Raw genomic sequence first — 20,854 nt, forward strand, 5'->3', positions numbered from 1 at the left:
CAGTTATGGAAGTTTCCATACATTGATATGTTCTATGCATCTGGTCAATGCTTGAGCACCTGGTGACATTGCAATATAGATCTGTGTATAATATGCATAGTTATGATAACTTATCTTGTTATTTGTCAGAATTTGAGCTTGCGAGTCCCCAAGATGGAACCTTGGGGTTCATACGAGTGAACCAGAAAAGTTTTATTGCTGTTGCAGAGTGTACATAAGTTTTAAGAAATACTCATAAAACCCCGTTTCTCCTCCGCCTCAGAGATATACTGTCAGTACCGGATCATCTTACGAGACAACTGACATTTTTCTCTTATGTAAACAAGCTGCAACTTGTTTCTGGTTATATAGAAAAAAACAGTAGGCTACACAGATCAAATGATTGACAGATAAAGATAAAAATGTGTGTTGTTTCCAAGAATCCCTGCAGCACAAATGTTTTTTTTTATACATTCTACACTCCCCCCCCCCCCACACACACACACACACACAACTCACACATTGATACTATTGCAGAAATATAATAACTGGGAAAAAGGCTGAAACAAATGAAGTTGCCTTTAAGATTCACAAGCTGATGCGTCCTGGAATGCTTGCATGATTTACTGACTTTTTTTGGGGGCTTACAGATTTTTTATTCAAATAAAAGTAAAGACAAAATGTACAGGCCTAAATCAGAATCACTACAGATTTAATCTTGCCTAAATGAGGTTCATGCACAGCCTTAACACAGAAATCCGATCAATTGGGAATGTGGGAATGTAGTGAAATTAAACTATCTTTGCTTGAAGTCACCATACGACCAGAATCCCGTAGCCCGTGCCCGACCTGCCCAAAGAAAATAATCTGCAAGTTCAATTTTTGCAACAGGTTGCCTTTATGGCCACTAGAGGGAGCTGCACTGCAAATCTGACAGACATGAAAGCAAGTTAAAGAAATCGTTCTCGGTCTTCAGAGGAAACATTTGTTAAGATCAAGTGCAAACACTGAGTCCCATCCCTCATCATGTGTGTATGCAGATGACAGAACAGAGCCGAAAGCATTATGTGTGTGTTTACATGTATGTACTTGTTATGAAACAGGATAAGGCTGCTGTAATTCTTGGGAAAACAGAAACACACACAACCACTTCCAGGCAAGGTGTTTAGGCGTGTGTAACATCCTTAACTCACTGAATTTTTGACAACAAGAACAGTTTTTAAGACACAATAAGTCATATTAGTTGCTGAAGGAGCAAATGATCTCCCTTTCTTTCCCCTTCACTAACCTGCTGGAGCCGTTCCACATGGAGAGGACACAACGCTGATCCCCAATGTCAGCCGCTCTTTGAGCATCTGTCACGTAAACATGTACGGTACATGCAAGATGAACAAGTAAAATTAAAAATGTTACATTTTCTCCCCTGCGTGAAAGGTCATTGGGTTTTGGAAGACAGCAAATATTCTGGAATATAAAATACTTCTTAAATTGTCCAACCACAGCTAATGTCCCAAACGCAAATGCTTGATCGCTGTGTGTGTCACTTTCCTTTACAAACTACATTTCCTTTCATCTGTGCTGAATGTCTTACACACGTGCATCGCTGTGTCCATGTAACGTATGTATGCGTGTTTACAGGAGCGGTTGAGAGGACGTGGCGGCAGCAGTGCGGAGTGGTGGCCATCACCCAGCAGGGAGGCTGCATAGGGATGACACCCGTCCCATTGAAGGCCCTCAGGGAGCCCTGCTCTATTGTAGAGGGGGCTACCCACATCACACATTCCTGACCTGTACCATGTCGTGTCGCCCTCTCTCTCTTCACACATTACATACAGTGCATTCTGCCTACAGGGAGTGCTGCATTGTGTGGGCAAAAAATACCAATTGGTTGTTTTTGGTGAGGAGCGGGGCTTTCCTTCAGAAGCTCAGGGAGCAGGTGGAGAAACTGATCTATTCTCAGATTATCTGTCTCATGCTACACTGTCACAACATGGTGACAGTTTTAACAAATATTCAAAAACATATTTTTTAATAAAAGCTACATACTGCAGCTTTAATAGCTAAATAAACAAAAAAAAATGCAAAATTAAAAATAAGTGAATTGTGAGATTTCAGTTTACTAGCCAACAGCAAAACCAGAGCCAGGAATGACAGTCGATCATGACAAAAAAAAATAAACAACTAAGCCGTTAATACTGGAAAAGTCAGTAAATAATTCAGATGAATTTTTTTTCTGTTCAGAATTATGTATTTTATACTGTCTTAAATTGTGTGAATTAAAAAGTAAGGGAGCATGTCCAAAATCAGGGGATGTATTTTTCCAGGGTCTCATTTGAGGGCCGATTACGTCACAGCGATGCAACAAAGGCTGTTGAAGTTCAAAGGCTCCTCCAAATGCGCCGTCTTTTTCCCGCGCTTGAAGGACGGGTCTGGTGTGTCCTTCAAAGTCCACCCTATCCCAAGAGACAGTTTTAAAAAGAAAAATATATTGTGTTGTTGGGCTTTTGTCATTTGCATATTTTTACTATAATGCACCTTAGTATGAACTATTTTTAGATCACACTAAAGATAGTTCTTTATAAAATTTTTTTTTTTTCTTAAAGCAGCACCTTAATGAGAGTGAATCATGCAGGCACTTCGTTCAGTAGCATTTTGTCCTTTGCGGTTCTGGTCATTTTGTGTCCAACGATTTCAAGTTTACATGAATTTGGACATTTACCTTAGTTCGACAAGCAATGGCTTAGAAGTCATTTTTCATATTCTAATTATAGTCTACTGCAAAGAAATCTGGTGTTACGACTCCAGAACAGTCATATCTATCAGTATGAGATCATTCTGGTTTGATCTGGGGAAATAATTTTCCAAATTTAATGAGGAAATCAGCCCAGATAAATGGAAAGCAATGTGTAATTCAAACTTTTCTGATAATAACTGAAATTATGTGCGAGTTTTCAGCATTTCTATAACAGAGTATTCCAATAATTCATAAAAAAAAACATTTGCGTACAAAGAAAAACATTATGAAAAGCAATTGTTAAAGTACATCGAGGCAGAGGGGGACAAAATGGCAACATGAAGGTACAAAACAGGGGGGCAAATCTGCAAATAAGCAAATTGATTCTGAGCTATCCAACGACACCATGGCCCATGCTACAAACAGAAACACTGATGTGAAATATAGAGTTTAGTCTGTCAGTCTATAACTTGATTTTTAAATAAGGGCCACATAATGTGTCAACATTGCGACATTAATGAGTGAATTTATTACTTATATAAAAAAACTGTTTGAAATGTGCTTATTTCCACTCGCAAAGAATACACACTTTGCATGAAATAAGATATGAAGGCTCCCTGCAGTAGCTAAAGACACCTGGCACAGGTAACAATGGCCCAAAGCGTCTGCAAGCACAGGATGCAATAATTTAGAATTTATTTACTTATTTATTTAACGTTGTGGAGGACAGGCTGCTGGTTTTAGAGCTTATTCCTTTAATCAGCATTATCAGAATAAACACACAGAGATAAAAATGTGTCGAAAAGAAACATTTACAAAAACAAACTTTTTTTGTATTCAAGTTAATCATACAGCTGCAATAATTTTCAAGCAGCTGATAAGAATAAAAATCAGATTTATTTTCAAATATATTTTGGAATAAATCAGTTTAGTAGTCATAGTTACTCTTGTGACTGCCCATATAGGAGGTAAAAAGAAATACTTGATTCACCATAAATTCAGACTCATTGATAAAGCAGCCACATATAAACACATATTTAATAGAAAAAAAGGATTCAGTGACTAATAATGCCTTATAACTTAGTTTTTCCGTTAGTAAAGTTATTTTATCTGGTTTTTAAGGGCAAACTGTGACAAACGTATGCGCCCACAGGTCACACAGGCCTTCCAGCTTCCAGCAGCATGAGGAGCACCCGCGACAAATCAGCAAAAGATTTAACGTAATGTCACATAGTAACAAAAACATTGCTGCTGGATGGAAAACCAAAATGGCAGACGCTTCTACAACAAACACAGAACAGCACATTCACAAGGAGGAGCCTCTGCTTACTTTCCCTAATCAAAAATGTTGAAAGCAGAATTGAACCGCCACTTTCCAACCGCCTGGGTGTCTTTGGTTTCTGTCCTGGATGAAAGAGCTTCCACATTCCTTTCCTGCGGGGTCAGAGGTCAGCCTCTGCGCTGCCTGCCTGCCCGCCTGCCACGGCTCCCGCATGCTGAGTGACTGGTGTTAACCCCTTCGCTCCCGCACGGAGCGGCTCGACTTCTCTGTGTTAACGGCGGCATGGCCTCTGCAGAATCGCGCTCTGCAAATCAGGGTAAAGCCACTGCATGAGCTCCCTAACGGAACTATATGAACATGCTAAATATAGAAAGTGAGTTCAGCGTCCGGAGCTTAGGTGACAACAGGCGCACTAGTGAGGAGAGAAGGAGTTGGGGGTGGGCAAAGTGCTGCGCTGCACAAACATTTCAGCGAAAATATAGGAAATGATTAGAGGTGAACGAGGAAAGGCTCTGCAGCGCTTGAAAAACACCAGTTTTACAAGGCGGGTGATAAAAGTCAGGAAAACCCAAAATTTATAATAATGACATTTTTTTAGCTACCTATGCTGTAAAACAATCTGGTTGCTTATTTTAAAGTAAGTTACTTCCTAATACCTCCAGGTTGCACAGAATTTAAAAATCCAGATTGGGGGATCAGCTGCATCAACACTGTTTTCTATTTTCTAAATGTCATGTTCCTGAAATAGTTGATTTGCTAAAATTAGCTGAAATGTTAAGGTTAGCTATAAAGTTGACAGTAGCAATCAATAGGAAGCTGACTAACATTGAATTATCGGATTCAGTATAAGTTTGAGTTTTATATAAAAATGAGCTAAGGTGCTAAATTTAGCTAAAACGCAGTTAACATAAGGGCTTTCACTAGCATGTTTGACCAACAATAATATGATTCATATACTGTAATAGCATATAAGCAAAAATTAACAACAATGCTAAGGTTAGCTTAAATGGTACCATTGGCGACAGGCAATACTTTTTTTTCCACATGTCCTTATTTATTTCAAGTTCATACACGAGAAAAATAATCCACTTTGGCAGAGAATTTCCTGAAGGAAATAAGAGCAACCAGATGGACTAACTTTTCAAGAGATGGCTCGGGAAGCAGCAGACTAAGACGGAGGGTGTGGAACAGAGCGGTAAACAAGAGGGATAAAGCGATGACGAAAAAAGAGAGGGAAAAGCAGAGTCATTTGCAGTTGTGGAGTCAGGCTGTTTGCACCAGTCAAGTGACTCTAGAGAGGGAGAAAGAGATGAGGACAGCCAGGGGGTGGGGGCAGCAGGTCACGCTTTACTGACCACATTGACCTGGATGAGAAGCAAGGAAGTTTACGGTTAGTGAGGGCAGCGGGGCCACCATCAGCTCACTCAGGGGAAAAAAGTTACAATTCACATTCCAAGAAGGTTTTTTTTTTTCTTTTCTTTTTTTTTTTTAGCAAAAAAGATTGTGTATTTTGAATCCTGTCAGTTTGAAGTGCTGTTCAAAGAACAAAGAAGATGAAGAGGAACATCGCATTTGGGTTGAAATGTTCTGAACATCACACAAAGTAGATGAGTAAAAGACAACTTCATGACACAACACTGTTCATTCCTACTAACAGGCATTCACAGAGAAAATAACAAATGAGAACAGATTTGGCCAGATCACTTTAAAACATAGAACGGGCATCAAATCCCATACAAAGAACAGGGTCAACAGAAAATCACACCGAACACGGAAAAAAGCATGATTATTTCTTAACATGTAAACATGATGAGATCCACATTTCAGATGAATAAAATGGGATTAAAATATATTCACAATGTTTCTGTTATTTATTATGACAACAACAACAATGGCAAAAAAAAAAATCACAAAATTTATATAAATCTATAAATACATTCAGTTGCAGCCTTACAATTATTGATAGTCCTTTTGAAATAAAACCATTAAATAGGACTCACTATTTAAAGGTGTAGAGCACCAATAATCTGACGTAATCCAACTGCGCTGGTAAACAAAATGGCAAAAATGATTGTGTAAATAAAGCATTTATTTGTGAGCTACCTTTGCAAATGTCAGGAACTGCATTTCCATTGACTGTATAATTGCGCAAGTTGACATTTCAAAAGTAAGTTTTCTTAATGGGAACACAGCAGTATCAAAAGTTTGTATTTTGTGATTAAAAGTTTTGGCACTGTGATGAGGTGGCTTTTATATTTTGCAAAACTGCAATGGAAAAACTTGTGACGCATCACACAAGTCACATGATCAACAACCGGATGTTACTACTGGTGCAAAACACAAAGAAGAAGAAGAAGAAGATGGGAAGTAGTTGGAAGATGACGGCGCAGCATGTTTCTAATGACTTATGGCGTGAACAAGCTTAATTTATTTTCTTATCTAATGAAAATAACGTAATTGTAAAATTGTGTTTTTTCAACATCAGCAGAAGATTGACAAAGAATTTGTAACAGAAACACAGCTAGTGACTGAATGTGTTTTCAGCCACTAAGGGGAGGCTTAAATGTGAGAGGATGATAAATCACTCGATGGACCTCTGAATGTCATCCCTTCTCAGATGATGGTTACATCTCTGGCTTCAAGTGCAGCTTTTAATATTTGAAGTTTGTACTTTGCTTCTGTCTCCCCAAACTGTCAATCACTATTGTTGTGGACATAAACTCAGTGAGATGTTGAAGTTATTGGTCAATGATGAGACTTCTGACAACAGCAGAACACCACAAAACCCTCCTACAAAGAAAATACGATTAACAGCGAGAAATTACAGAAACTGTTTCCTATCTCAACGCTCACATAAAAATGGATGCAGACTTTTATGTAGATGAGTGAATATATGATGAACTACAACAACATGAACCATGTGGGAGCAGCAGATAAACGCAGCCTCAATGCTGCCCAAACCCATCATCTGTTTCAGCAAAGTCACCCCCTTTTCTCACTCTCCATCCTTCCTCTCCTCGGTTTCATTTCCTCTCCTGACCGAGGGACACGTATGGGGGAGGAGTGGCTTCCAATGGTGTAAGGACGGCAAGAGGAAGAGTCTTTGCCATGCCAAACGCTCACCCGTCCCGACAGTAACCACGGGCCACATCAGGGCCGGGATGTGGCCATAAACCCAGAAGCACTGGCCCGGTGTCCTGGCTAAAAATAGCTGCGGTTGGGATGGAGGAGGTGCAGGGCTCAACTGCCATCAAGAAACACCTTCACTGCAGCACCAGCGGTGGAAAAAAAAAGAAGCTGACTTTCCTTTAACTGTCACTTGGTTTTCACAGGGGATGGACCTTGGTCTTTTTTTTTTTTTAAGATTAGGAATGTAGCCTTCATTAGGTAGAGATTTGTAACAGTCGGTAGATGTTCTGAGTTGGTCAGTAACTGTAAGTTACAGACCAACTAACTTACAGTTAGCTGGTCTGTAACACTCTGGAAATACAGAGTGTAAATGTGCCTGAGCTCATCGCTAAGAGATATCTTTTGTTCAAAAAATGTAGATATAGAGGTAATTTTTTCTAAAAAGTTCCAGAAGAACTTGTTTCAGAAGATGAACAAGTTCATTCTTAGAATTTTTTTGTGTATTTCTAGGCTGCTGTAACCATTTCTCATTCGCCGAATTGATGAATTCGTCTTTTAATCGCTATTTATCTATTCAGATCAAATCCAATGTTACACAACACTCAGCATCCCTGACCAGGTCCAGTGCTTTCTTCTTTCTACTTCCTCCTACTTTCTTCTTTGACTTTCTAAATCTCCAGCTCTAGCGAAGTTATCTTGGACAAATCAAAGAACAACTCCTGTTAAAAGCCGAAGGTGGTGATGAGTGAGCATTATCTTAGAGAGTCAAGTTATTTTAGGAATATGCTATCAAAAAGGATATTTAAAAAAAAAAGATATTTTCTGTTCTGTTTGCACCTATAAACAGAAAATTGAATATTAACGTGAAAACAGTTGCCGAATTTTCAATTTTCAAAACCTTTGTGATGTACACATGTCAATGAATACAATGATATAGTAAGGCCCAATTTGTGCAAATCCTTTATCACTATCCGCAACGGAGAACAAAACAGCTGTTTTGTTTACCATTTTCCCCGAATCTCCTTCACTTTGTCTTTATCTAAGCTTGAAGACAAATATAAAGTCAGATTAGCGCAGAGATACAGTATTTGCTCTTTTCTGCTGATTTTACAAACTTTGTCATTGACTGGTTGCCATTTAAGCTGCAAATAAAATGTGATGGCCATGTTGCGTGATCAAACCCTATCTAAGGGAAAGGGAAAGGTAATTTTATTTATAAAGCACATTTTCAGCAACAAGGCAATACAAAGTGCTTTGCAGGAATTAAAGGGAAATACAAATAAAGTAACAAACCAGAGGAAAGAGCAAAAAAAAAAAAAAAGAGAGAAAAAGAATCTAATGTTGATCTAAAATATGTAAACCTGTTCAGGGTTGCTAAGTATCCTCTGGGCTAATTCCATGTCTGGGTTGGAACAACAGGAGTCTAAAATGTAATATAGATCCAAAAGTGTCATGTGGGCTTGACTCTCAGAGGACATAATTTACTGATAATGGAGACATTATCAGTAAATTATTGGTAAAAAATAATTCAGTCACTTATAGAACGCTGACACTAAAATGCAACAAAAATAATTTGTTCACTGAATGAATCAGTTTGAGGGAGATATTGTGGCATAACTCTGATTGTGGAAAACCTGACTGGTTTGTTTGCCGTTTAATCACTTCTTTGTTTTCATCGAAACCAGTTCAGAACCAATTGGACCACCAGCATAACCAGTTTCTGTGGAGAAATGCTACCCCACTTTTTCAAACCATACAAATACACAAATATGGACCAATTACAATCAGACAGATCCATAAATATACCTTATTTACATCAGATCAAACCACTGCACTAGCTAACACAGTAAGATATATTCAATCATCTGTGAAGGCCGAGCATAAAGTTATGATGCGACCAGTAATCCTGCAAACCACTCCAGACACAACAATGTTTGCACTTCCACACGTTTCACTGAGATTTCTCGTTAAATTTTAACTAATATTTGTATGTTTGTGTGTGTGTGAGCGTCAGTGTTTTATTAGCGTTATGTTGGGGTTAGCCGGGTCGTTGAAGTCGACACCAAGCCCACCCTGCTTATCTGACGCTGGTAATGTTTCTGTTAGTGAGACCGCAGATCACACACTTGGACATGTACACACGCGCACACACACAGGAAGAAGACTTCTCTCACACACACACACTCAGTTTTACCAACTTAAAACAGACAGAGGAAGCCACGTCTGGCTTAAAGCAAAACTCTACATCAGAGCATATGTTGGTGTTTACGTCTGACTCAAAGACATGTCTGATCAAAAAGATATTTTAGGTGGTTCTGGCTGATCTTGTCAGTTTCTTGAATATCTGCCTGATTTAAAGATATTTTATCACAAAATGATAAGGAGACTGTAAGCCAATTTATTTACCTACATCGCAAGTGTTCAAACTTTTGACACGTGGACAAACGTAGTATTTACGGGCCATTATTTAAACACTCATTTGATTGGGGCTTACATTTTAACAGGAACTACCCAGCTCTACCTGAGAGTACAATGAGCCGATGAAGGAATGTGAGAAAAGGACAAACCTTGCTAAACTGAACTTTTACCAAACCCTAAGTGCAATTTGAATTATAAATTAAAGAATTAGCTTGACATAAACTACGCCGTAACATACATGTTCATATTCTAACAGCAGGAATGCAGTGACACCAGGTGACCACAAGGTGACATGAAACGCAATACTGAGTTCACAAGAACAAGATGAGATATTAATACTGATAATTAAATTATTCATTTAAAAACAACAATAATTAGTATTACTTTCAAGAAAACTACAAAGATCAAATGTGTGCTTCAAGGCCTTTATTCTGCATTTCTATAGATTTCTGCTATAAAGCGAGTAAAAAAGCAGCCCAATGTTCTACGCTTCGCTTCGTACAGATGGTCCGGACCCTCGGCTACTGAGAAATGATTACTTCTTGGAGGCGTGGACTCTGTTGAAGTTTTAAATGATTGGATCTGATTTTACCCACTCACTAATGTTTGGCTGTGACGCATATAATGAGCCAGCTCAACTGTGAAGGAAGCTATCCGATGAAGCCGGAAATTTCCTGCGCTGCAAGCAACCCCATGAAAAGTTGGGCCACCACATCTTTGCCAGCACTAAAACGTCTCAAACATTCCTATTGCTCTCTGACTTTAATTACTCAATATTTGGAAGCGAGACAAAAGCAAATTGAACAGCTTTGTTGCCACGAGCCCGACAAACTGTCGTCTTTTTACTTCTTCAGACATCAAGACAGTGATTGAACTACACATGATCTGCAGTACGGCATTTACCTTTTCCTACCGAAAGGGTCCAATGTGATTGTGATGAAGGTTGTACAGATAAAATCTGCAAATAGATGACTATAAGAGTAATATGGAGTTAACTTCATCAGAAAAATCTTTTTAACACTGAGAATTACTGCTCATTTGTTTATGTGGTTGTTAGGATTACAGCGACGATAAATTTTCCAAAACTTTCATCCCACAATGTAAAACCAAATAAGACAAAAAATAAAATAAAAATCATCTCTTGTGTTCTGTTTCAATTTAGTTGAGAGATAAAAATCAGGCTTTTCATCTGAAAAGCATACCTAATCAAGACAGGAGAAATGTTATCGCTCTTTACTTAATCTTTAGTTTTATTTTTCTCCATGTCACATGGGAGGAATCTGCCTGTTCTTGTTAGAAGCTCCATCGTTCATTCCTAGCCTGAATCGTTCGTCTCTCTCTCTCTGCCTCCTGCTGCGGTTACAGCAGAAGACACACGTTTGGGAGGCACCAACCCAGAATAAGCCGCACATGTGTGTGTGATGGAAAAAAAAAAAGCCAAAATTGAGCCACATCTCCCGTCAACACAAAACCACATCACAGTCCAAGTGTCATGTTGACAAAGATCCAGAGCATCATAATCTGAAGCGCGACAGAATGCCCTATGATCTGCTTCAGCCTCCGCTTCCACAGTAGAGACACATCTGGATAACACGTTTTAACAATGACTGAGCTTGGAAGAGACCAATTAGAAAATTAACTGGCTCCACAAACAAGAACAAATTTCCACTCTCTGTTTGGAGCTAATTAGGTAAGAAAACATTGGGTTTGGTTGTAATAAAATCAAATCAGCAACAGTCTGGGTGGGCCATTTCCTAAAACAATGATGCCCAGGTCATGTGTGTGTGGTCAAAGTCAAAGTGGTCCTCCTCAACACGGCTACACCTCAGGAGTTATTGGTTGAATCCATCATGGTGTTGGAATCAGGTAACAACAATCTGTGGAGCAACATGCACAGCAGCAGTTTCAGGTTGCCTCCAACATATTCGGGCAGACACCACTGGTCAAAGACGTGTAGTCCAGGCGGGCTCAATGTGGATTCCAAGACATCGTGCACTGGACTCGTCTGCGCAAAGGTATATTTTTATGACCACCGACTATTAGTCGGTGACACAATTTTGTTTGAAACTTAATTCATTTTGTTTATTGTTTCTGGTTGTTGCGTTTTATTTTTGATATTTAAAACGTCTTCCAGTTCCAATGTTAAGTTCCTTCTTTACAAAATAATAGATTATTGATCTCTGAGAGGGCAAATTTGAATTATTCAATATATTACTTGGGGGGTGGGGGGGGTGCGGGGAGACAGCAATTCTATGGTTTATCACTGGAATTTCTGGGACAATTCATCTCCCAGTAAAATTTGTTGTTGGTACAATAATTTTTTGTTTAATTTAAAAAATAAAACGTGTTTAAGTACAACAGTACAAGATGAAATTCTGGATAAAAGAGGAAAGATCGTGTCACTAGTTTGGCAGTATTTTGGATATTGAAGGCAAAAAAAAAAAAAAATTAAAATTGGTATATTTCTTGGTCATATTGCTCAGCCCTAAACTCTAGTAAACATTTATTTGCAGACAACTCATATCAAACTATATATTTAATGACTTTACATCTCCTGTATCATAGAAGGTGCCCCACCCCCACTCCACCTACCCAATCATTTAACTTTCAAACAAATCAATCCATAAACCACTAAAATATGTAGAAATATAAGCGCGACGCCTTTTACTCAAACAGTTCACAGTAATGTAGATCTTACATCACTAGAACTGCACATATGAAACTTGTGACAATCTTCAAAGCTCATCTGAGGCTTTGGTTTTAGATTTTCAGCTAATTAGGTTGAAGTTATGAGCATTTTTTTAAATCTATTTAACAGTATGCAAAGTTACTCATATTAATTTTTAATCAATACTAAGGTGTGAATGAATGTTATCATTTCCTTAAAGATTTTTTGCCAAGACCAATAACAGATTATGCTTCTGACATCATCTAAAGCACAGATTACAAGACTTCTATTGATTGGACCTTTAAAAAAAAAAAGGATACAGGGTTTCTTTTTCAGAGCGACTAAGTGCATGACGGAGATGCCTGTACAGCACGTTTGTCTTTAGGATGGAGAAAGAATGGATGTGTGCAGGAGAGGGTCTGGGGGAAGCCCTTCTGGCAGGGAGTCCTGGCCGTGACACGGAGCTCCGCAGCAGCTGGAGATGTGGGCACGGTGCCAGCGGGCGTAACGCCAGTCGCCCTCAACCTCACTCTAACTCTCTCTTTTCTTGCTCCATCATGTTTAAAGAGCACGGCTCCGACAGACACAACAAATATGCACGCTTTTTAAAAGCCGCTGGCCTCCTCACTCGTGTGCCGAAACAAGTGTGGAACGTATATCGGATTACTCACCGAAGTCAGCAGAAAGTCTCTGACTGGAAAAACTGACTACAACTCAACGAGAACGATTGTGTGCCAGATGTATATTCTTTGTGACGTGCTCTTACTGCGTCTGGCTGAAGTGCCTTTTGAAGACGGGCCAGGACGCGCTACCTGGTGATGCAAAGTTGTAGATATGAACATGTGTCAGAACTTGTAAGTCAATCCGTCTGACTCTGTTTTAACACAAAAAGCACATGTTTAAACTCAAGACTGAAACAAGGTGCTTTCCCAGGAGGATGAAACGTCACGCACTGTTTCCACCTTCACACCGCGTTCAGAAACACCAAAGCAATGAATTAAAAAAAAAAAAAAGAAAAGAAAGAAAAGTTACAGTTGAACTGAATATTAAACAGGGACATAAGTCTACAGGCGATGTATGCATGGCAATGCTGATGCCCAAACTGCACACCAACACAGGCAACCGGCGGTCTGAGCCGGTGCATCCACTCACCAGGACGTGTTCACTTTTGTTTCCCCGCGCTGCCGCTGGCTCTCTCCGATTCAGATGGGGTCAGCAACAAACAATCTCTAAGTTTGGCAACGTCAGCTCAGCTTAAAACAACAGGCATTGTTTCCTGGGCTTTTGCTCACAGAAATCTACAGGTTTCAATGGACCTGTCGCCATTTTCAGGATTTTTTTTGGTTTGTTTTTTTTTTCCCCATCCCATCCCTACTGCTCATATTCCTCTATTTGTTTCTTGTTTTTACTAATTCAAACAAGTGACTGATCTCCTAAAATACTTCTGATGAAAGGACAAAAGTTCATCATCAGGATGACGGGAAAGTACAACGTACACAAGGGTGTTGGTGACTAAAATGTCGACTTGTAAAAATAATATTCTTCCAGAAACAGGACCCTGAAAATGGGAAGAGGGCGGTTTGCATTCCTCGAATTTCTTTTTAGAAACCTGATCACGTTCAGTAAATTAGAGGCTACAGAGACTTTTAGGCAGATGACAGCGAGAGGGAAGAGAAAAACCCCCCAAAAAACATTAAAAATAAAGGAGCAAAAAAGGTGGAAAGAAACAAGTCACAACCAGACACAGACAGATATCCCATTATTCAATACAACAACTATGAGGGCAGTTTCTATGAAATGTATGAGTGGGACTTGTTGTTGGAAGACCCTGTATTTTAAAGTTAGATTTGAAATATCCACAATCCAGTCATTTAGAGCAGAAAAACAACCTGCATCGTTCGCACCCAACAGAAAAAAATATTAAACAACAGCCACACCAATCACCATCAAACTTGCATTCTACTCATTTTTCTCACTGCAAAATTAAGTAACGCATTAAAAATGTTTCAAAACCAATTGGAGCTGTTCAGGTTCATGCAAATGTACTTCTGTGGTTTGGTTGTGTGCTTTGCAGATTTTAATTCAAAGAAAATAAAGTACTAACAAAATTATATCCTGAATATTCAAAATGAAGATTTAATTGTAATAAAAGTTTAAAACAAAAGTATGACAAATCCAAACCAATACGATGAGGTGTGGGAAATGGGTTCACAGTGGCAAGCACCGCTAGCTCAAAAGTTAGTTACATTAACTCTAAAGCACTGGTCATAAAAAGTTTGGCTAACACACAAGCTAATGCTAAGTCCCTAAGACTAGAACTTTCTAGCACAGATTTTTACAATTCGCATGCTCAATAATGCCCTTAGATATTGTATTTGTGTTTATATCTTGTTTTCCACTCCCTGGCTTAGTTTGTCCTTGTATGTTTCTTGTTCAAAATAAAGTTATTGTGGGGGGAAAAAGAGGCAGAGTGTGAGGAGAAGCAGCAGAACTGCTGCATTAACCGTGTTCATCCGCTCCAAAATAAGAGCATGAATAAAAAACGTCTAACTACTTGAAGAATTTTTGACAGTTAATGACCAAAAATTCAAAACAGATGTCAAACTTTATTCAAATGAAAGTTTATAAAACAGCACTTTAAAATATATCTGTAAATGTGAATTTACTGGAAGCTAAGGGTTCACAGTGGTGGGCAACACAGACTAAAATGTTGGTTGGGTTAATTCTAGAGCACTGACCATGAACAGCTCCACTATCGCACAATTCAAAATATATCTTGAAGGACTAAAACCCATTTAATTTTGACATTATAAATTATGTGTTTTATATAAGTCCTTAGGTATTGTATTTATGTTTATATCTTGGTCTTTATTGTCCCAAGTTTTATTTTGTTCCTGTCTGTTTCTTGTTTTAAATAAAGTTATTGGTTAAAATAAAAAAAGAAGAACATGATCAGAGGAAACAGAACTGCTGCATAAACAATCAAAATAAGAGCAAAATAAACATCTAAGAATTTTTAGCAATCAACAACCAAAACTTCAACACAGATGTCAAACTTCATTCAACTAAGTTTAAAAAAAGCCACGTAAATTAGGACTTCAGAATTTATGTGTAAATTCTCAAGGGGAAGCTAAGTGCACCAAGAGTTTTCAAAGTTAGCAAATGTGCTAAACAAAGAACCAGCGACATACACGTCTTTGTTTTTGACCCTTTTTTCTATTTTTTTTTGGATAATAAAGGCACCCACATAAAATTCCTTCTCTTCATCATGGGCAGGCATCATATCTCTATTTAAATACTAAGTAGGTCAGAATCCACAAGTGAGAGTTGTGTTTCAGTTTGTTTCTCCCAGAAAAAATTGTTGCCACAACCAACACATAAACAATGTGTAAAATGTAACACACCGCTCTCATATTTCCCTTACTAAACTGTAGCAAACACCAGAGCTACACAAACTAAATCTGGGCGTATGATGGAGCATGGTTAAACTTAGCTGTGGACAAACCTCACCAGGATCAAACTCTGAGAAAAGCAGAGGACGGTTCCTGCTGCAAAACGGCGCGTATAATCACCTGTCTGATCATGGACATAATGTCCTACAGTAAGATGAACGATGCACAGATTAAACAGTGGAGAAAAGTAAAGCGGCGACGCTGGTGTCACAGCACTTCAAATAGAGCAGCTCTCGACTGCAAAGCAACACAAATCTGAAGATACTTACAGATAGTAAAACTAAAATTTAAACAAGACTGAGTTGGCAATGATGCAGACTATCTGATTGCTTGTTTCATACCCATCTTACTGCTGCACAGTAATATGGTTAAGCATGGCTTTTAAATGACTTCCATAAATAAGTTGGACTAGTTATTTATTTCCACATTTTAACACAACACTTTCCATTTTCTTTCTTCCAGCCCCCAGTGATAAAAACACACTCAACTGAATGAATGGGATGTGCCAGAGGGGGGTCTTCCACTTCACTACCTCTTGCTTTAAAATCTGTGTGTGTGTGTGTAGGAAGTGTGTTTGGGGCGGCGGGGCAGGGGGGGGGGATTTCTGCCTGTTTCAAGCACTGTCCTTCTGTAAGGTTTAGGTTTCAGTCAGAGGGTTAAATGGTTACCAGATTGTCCTGCATCCATATTGCTGCTCCATACTGCATTTGAACATTGGACAAAAATAAAATAAAATAAAATAATAATAATAATAATAATAATAATTTGCAATTTAGTAAATACTATTAATACAGAAAGTTATTTGGCCTTGAAAAGAGAAGAAGTGCTAGTGCTGCCAGGGGTCAAGACAGCCATCTTCACATAAAAACCCAGAAACGGGGGTCAACATGGTCTTTGTCTTCACAGGGAAACGGCACAGTAGCCCTCAGTATTGGGTCAAATATTTCAGAATCGGACCCAAAAGTTTTGATTGGTACATAGGTGATATGGTCAAAACTTGAAGAGGCAGTAAACGTGTTTCAGGCACATGACGCCATTTTAAGCACAATCAAGCAACTAATTTTAAAATTTTATATATAGAATATGACTTAAAATAAATTTTACTTTGTAACTTAACGCCTCTGTCGCTTTTTGACACTCCACCTTCAGGAAGTCATCACAACATGGCTCCTCTATTAACCCTTTAACAATGTTTTTACAGGCATTGCACTGAGACGTAGCTCATATATTGAGCTCAGCAGACGCGCAGTTCCATCAGGTATTTGCTAATTGCTGCTGGCTAGTTCGTAGGAGCTGAACGGGGGAGTCGTTGGGGAGAAGCTGCTTACAGATAGTTTTACAGATAGCCTGAAACTTCTGAACTACAGATAGTTCAGAAGCCTAAAAAACTGTAGCTCTGAGGACGAGCTGCATCTCGAAGGCGGAGCTAGGCCCACGCAGATGTTTTGCACAACTGAGTGGTTGCCATGGAAATTAAAGATTTCTCAAACATTCATGAAAGAATCAAAGCAACACTCCAGGTTTGTTTTTGATGAAGGAACAACATTATAACATGATGCAAAGCTCAAACAAGTTGATTTTACATAATACTGCCCCTCTGACCTGTCTGTTGACTGGTCTAAGGGGAAATAGTCTGGGTAATATATATCTTTAATAACTAGATATAAGCCATCATATGAGACACATGCAAACTCTCAGACACCAATCAGACAATACAGACCACAAACCTACCCACAAAAAACAAACAGCTAGATAAAAGCAGTTGACACAGTATGAAAACCCAAATAGGAGCCAGATATCTGTAGTATATAAAGAGGACCCCTGATATTGCTGTGACCCCCTTTAGCAAGTACAGCAGTCTGCAGATAGCTAAACTTGAGACTCCCTCAAAAAAAAGGCTCATAAAACTTACAGTTCAAACAGTCAAATATGTTTTTAGCAGTAACCACAAAAGCTAACGTCCACTGCCTTTCTTATCTCCACACTAGATGGGTATACAGCCAATTAGCACCAAGGAAGATAAATGCTGCTCTTGTATTGGCTACATTAAAATATGCCAAGACATATAATGTAAAAATTAAGTAAAATATATAAAACTCACAATCTCTCAGAATTTCCTGGCCATTGATTTCTTGTTGTTCTGGTGAAAAATGTAATTCAAGTGAATATGTAAAGGAGAAATGCAAAGCTAGTACTTTAGAAAACATTATACACTGTGAACATTTGGAAGTATTAATCATTAATTTTTGTGTAGCAAATTATTTACTTATATTTCTTGTAGTGAACTATACCTTGTGATGACAAAAATAACTACATTTGCTAATAATCCACATAAATATTGATCTGGGATGTTTCAGCGAACCTCCGCGCAACATGTCTCATTACAGGTGGAAAATATGGGCATAAAAGTTTGATGTGATATTTTGTGATATTTACTGTTATAATAAAAATGACTATATAGAAGTAAGTAAAACTTCTTTGCAGCATATTAGGCAACTACATGGCTGTGGCTGCATCTAAAAAGAAAAAAAAAAAACCACAAAACACAAATACTGCCGTTAAAAAGATACTATTTTTAACAAAGGTTTCTTCAGGTGTACAGAAGTGTTAATCATATCACTAAACTGCGCACAACTTCATTTAATATTTTTTTCAAATTTATTAATAGTAGTTAATGCACTGATGGAACCAGCAGTGGAGAAAGTAATAAAATAATTCTGACAGAACAGCTCGTTCTGGGACATTCAAACATCACTGATGGAAATCTATTTTTGTCGCAATAAATCCAAATTCATATCTTCAAATCGGCAAAAAAGCTCAAAAGCTAAAATTTTACCACTGAAGTCAAATAAGATATGTTCACAAAATTCTCATCAGCGCATTCTTAAGTCACAAACATGTTTTTCCTTTGGTTCTGCTTCATGTTATATTTATTGGGAAGGTCTTTTCCCTTGAAGAAACGTGTCTATGTTTCTTTTGATTCATTTGTAGAATTAGGCTTGTGTGCATATTTGTTTTATGAATGCAAATTGCACCCTAATGGTAGAATGTCTTCCTGCACTATTAAAAAGGTTATGTCCATTAAAGCTGCGTAAGTAACTTTTACAAAACAAAATATTTTTACATATTTGTTAAAATGACCATTTTAACAAATGTTATAATCATATGTTGTGGAAAAAGTCGGGCTCTTCTGCTTTCTCCCAGTGCTACACCACTCAGTCAAAAACAACCAATCAGACCAGGAGGAGGGTGGGATGGGTGTCAATCACACCCACCCCACCACAACATAGCCTGCCACGAATGCTAAGGCTAGTTAGCATAGCCACTGATGATGCTGAATAATCGGTTTTCCAGTAACAGTAAGTTGTTTGTCCGCCATTAGCACACTTAGCAGCATATACAAGGTTGGTTGACAGCACTAAGACCCTCCTCCTGGCTCTGATTGGTTGTTTTGGAGCGGGAGCGCTGCATTTTTGCAAACAACAGTAGCACTGGGAAAGAGGTGCTCAATTTTTTTTCCACCAATTATCTCTCACTGGTACCATGCAAACGTATTTTTGTAAAAGTTACATACTGCGGCTGTAAATACAAATGTGCAACGAACATTTTATATATTTCCGTTTTGAAATTACAAAGCCAGAATACATAGCTATTAAACAAATGAGTTTTGTGTCATTTCTTTGAGAAAAGTAAAACAGCTGACTGAACTGTTTCCAAGCTTAGGAATTCCATGGGTTTTTTTTTGTTGTTTTTTTTTGCCACTGGTTGTATAACACAGGCACAAACAGAGATTGCTACTTCTGAGAGTCACTCACTGGCCAAATGAGCCCATCCAACCAAACTGGCACATAAAGAGAAGGCAACGACGAGAAGGGATTGGCTAGCCCTCAACAGGGCGGGGGGACGCAGCACAGGGAGGAGAGGGGGCGAGGGGCAGGAGTACGGGGGAGGGTGGGCGAGGAAGGCAGCGTCACGTGATCGGGTCCAGCAGAGAGCGTTATAATAGGCCCCCTCTCGGAGCGGAGAGGCAGAGGCTGGATGTGAACCAAAATCCCTCTACCACACACAGGCTGGCCATTGTTGGCTATTCACTGGACTCCATCTCGGGGCACTTTATCATTCAATTAGGACAGCTTTCACACCGCACACCACAGAAAAGAGGCCTTCAATCAAACTGAAAACTTCACACTGGCCACGGAGGGGATGCGGAGAGGGGGACTCGCAGTTGTCACCCCACTTTCATTTTTCCAACTTGTTGTTGCCGTTCAGAGAGAGAGAGAGGAAAGAGGGAGAAGGGTGGAGAGTAGATGGAGATATGCGAGGAGAGAGGAGGAGAGCGGAGGAAGGGTCGTTTCATGTTTGGTACCACGTGTGTGTTTATGAAGCTGGTGGAATGCACCGGAGTGGGTGAGGGGTTAAATTTGGTACGTGGTCATGGATGAGGGGGGGAGGGAGGAAGACAGAGAGAGGGAAAGAGAGAGAGAGAGAGTGAGAGAGGGGAAAATTTCAAAGCTCAGACAGGAGAATGACACAGAGGAGTGTAGCTGAAGAAAATAATGAGAAGTATGCTTCAAAAAAAAAAGGACTGGGGAGAGAAGAGAAGGCGCTCATGGCAGATGAAAGCAGCATGAAGAGCGAGAGCCATGAGGGGCCAAAAATAGATGAAGTTAGCTGATAAACATGAAAGGCAAAGAGGGAGGGGGCGGCTCCCCGATAGGTGATAAAGGTTAGAAGACAAAGACAGAAAGTTGTAGATCCGTCACAATAACGTTCTGCATGTTAACTTTAATCAGTCTTTATTAGCTTACATTAAGCCTGTCACAATAAACAATCTATCAACTGCATGATATGTTAAATTATCTCAGTTATTTCGATTCTGATGATTCGTATTTTCGTACGCCAATTTTGTTTACAAGGACATCATAGCTAATTTTCTTTATGGTTTCATTGTGTGTGTTTCTTTATTTCAGTTTTATTTATTGTTTTTGGTCGTTGTGTTATTTTGGATATCAAATGTCTTCCAGTTCCAGTGTTAAAAGTTTATTGGTTTTTGAGAAGACAAACTTGTATTATTGTTCCATTATCAATACGTTACTTGACACAATTTATCATCCAGTAAAATGTGTTATTGTGCTGAGATCACACACAGCAGCCTGGGCCAGATGTAGTTCGGTTCGTGTCGCAACGTCGGA

At 38.9% G+C, this 20,854-nt stretch overlaps 1 protein-coding gene across 4 annotated transcripts in view; it reads right to left on the reverse strand.

The window, feature by feature from the left end:
- Positions 1 to 20,854, reverse strand: part of plagl2 (pleiomorphic adenoma gene-like 2) — a 55,603-nt gene that overhangs the window by 11,091 nt on the left and 23,658 nt on the right. For 2 of the 4 annotated variants that reach the window (XM_088006932.1, XM_088006931.1), the window contains exon 1: positions 1,268 to 12,193. The exons of the other annotated variants lie outside the window; for them this stretch is intronic. The gene's annotated coding sequence lies outside the window, so the exon portion shown is untranslated. Of the gene's footprint in view, positions 1 to 1,267; positions 12,194 to 20,854 lie in introns of those variants that run through there. 4 annotated transcript variants of the gene reach the window in all.

This window comes from Poecilia mexicana, unplaced genomic scaffold (assembly GCF_051168715.1).
Source record: "Poecilia mexicana isolate PSO_F unplaced genomic scaffold, ASM5116871v1 scaffold_7, whole genome shotgun sequence".
NCBI classification, from domain to species: domain Eukaryota; kingdom Metazoa; phylum Chordata; class Actinopteri; order Cyprinodontiformes; family Poeciliidae; genus Poecilia; species Poecilia mexicana.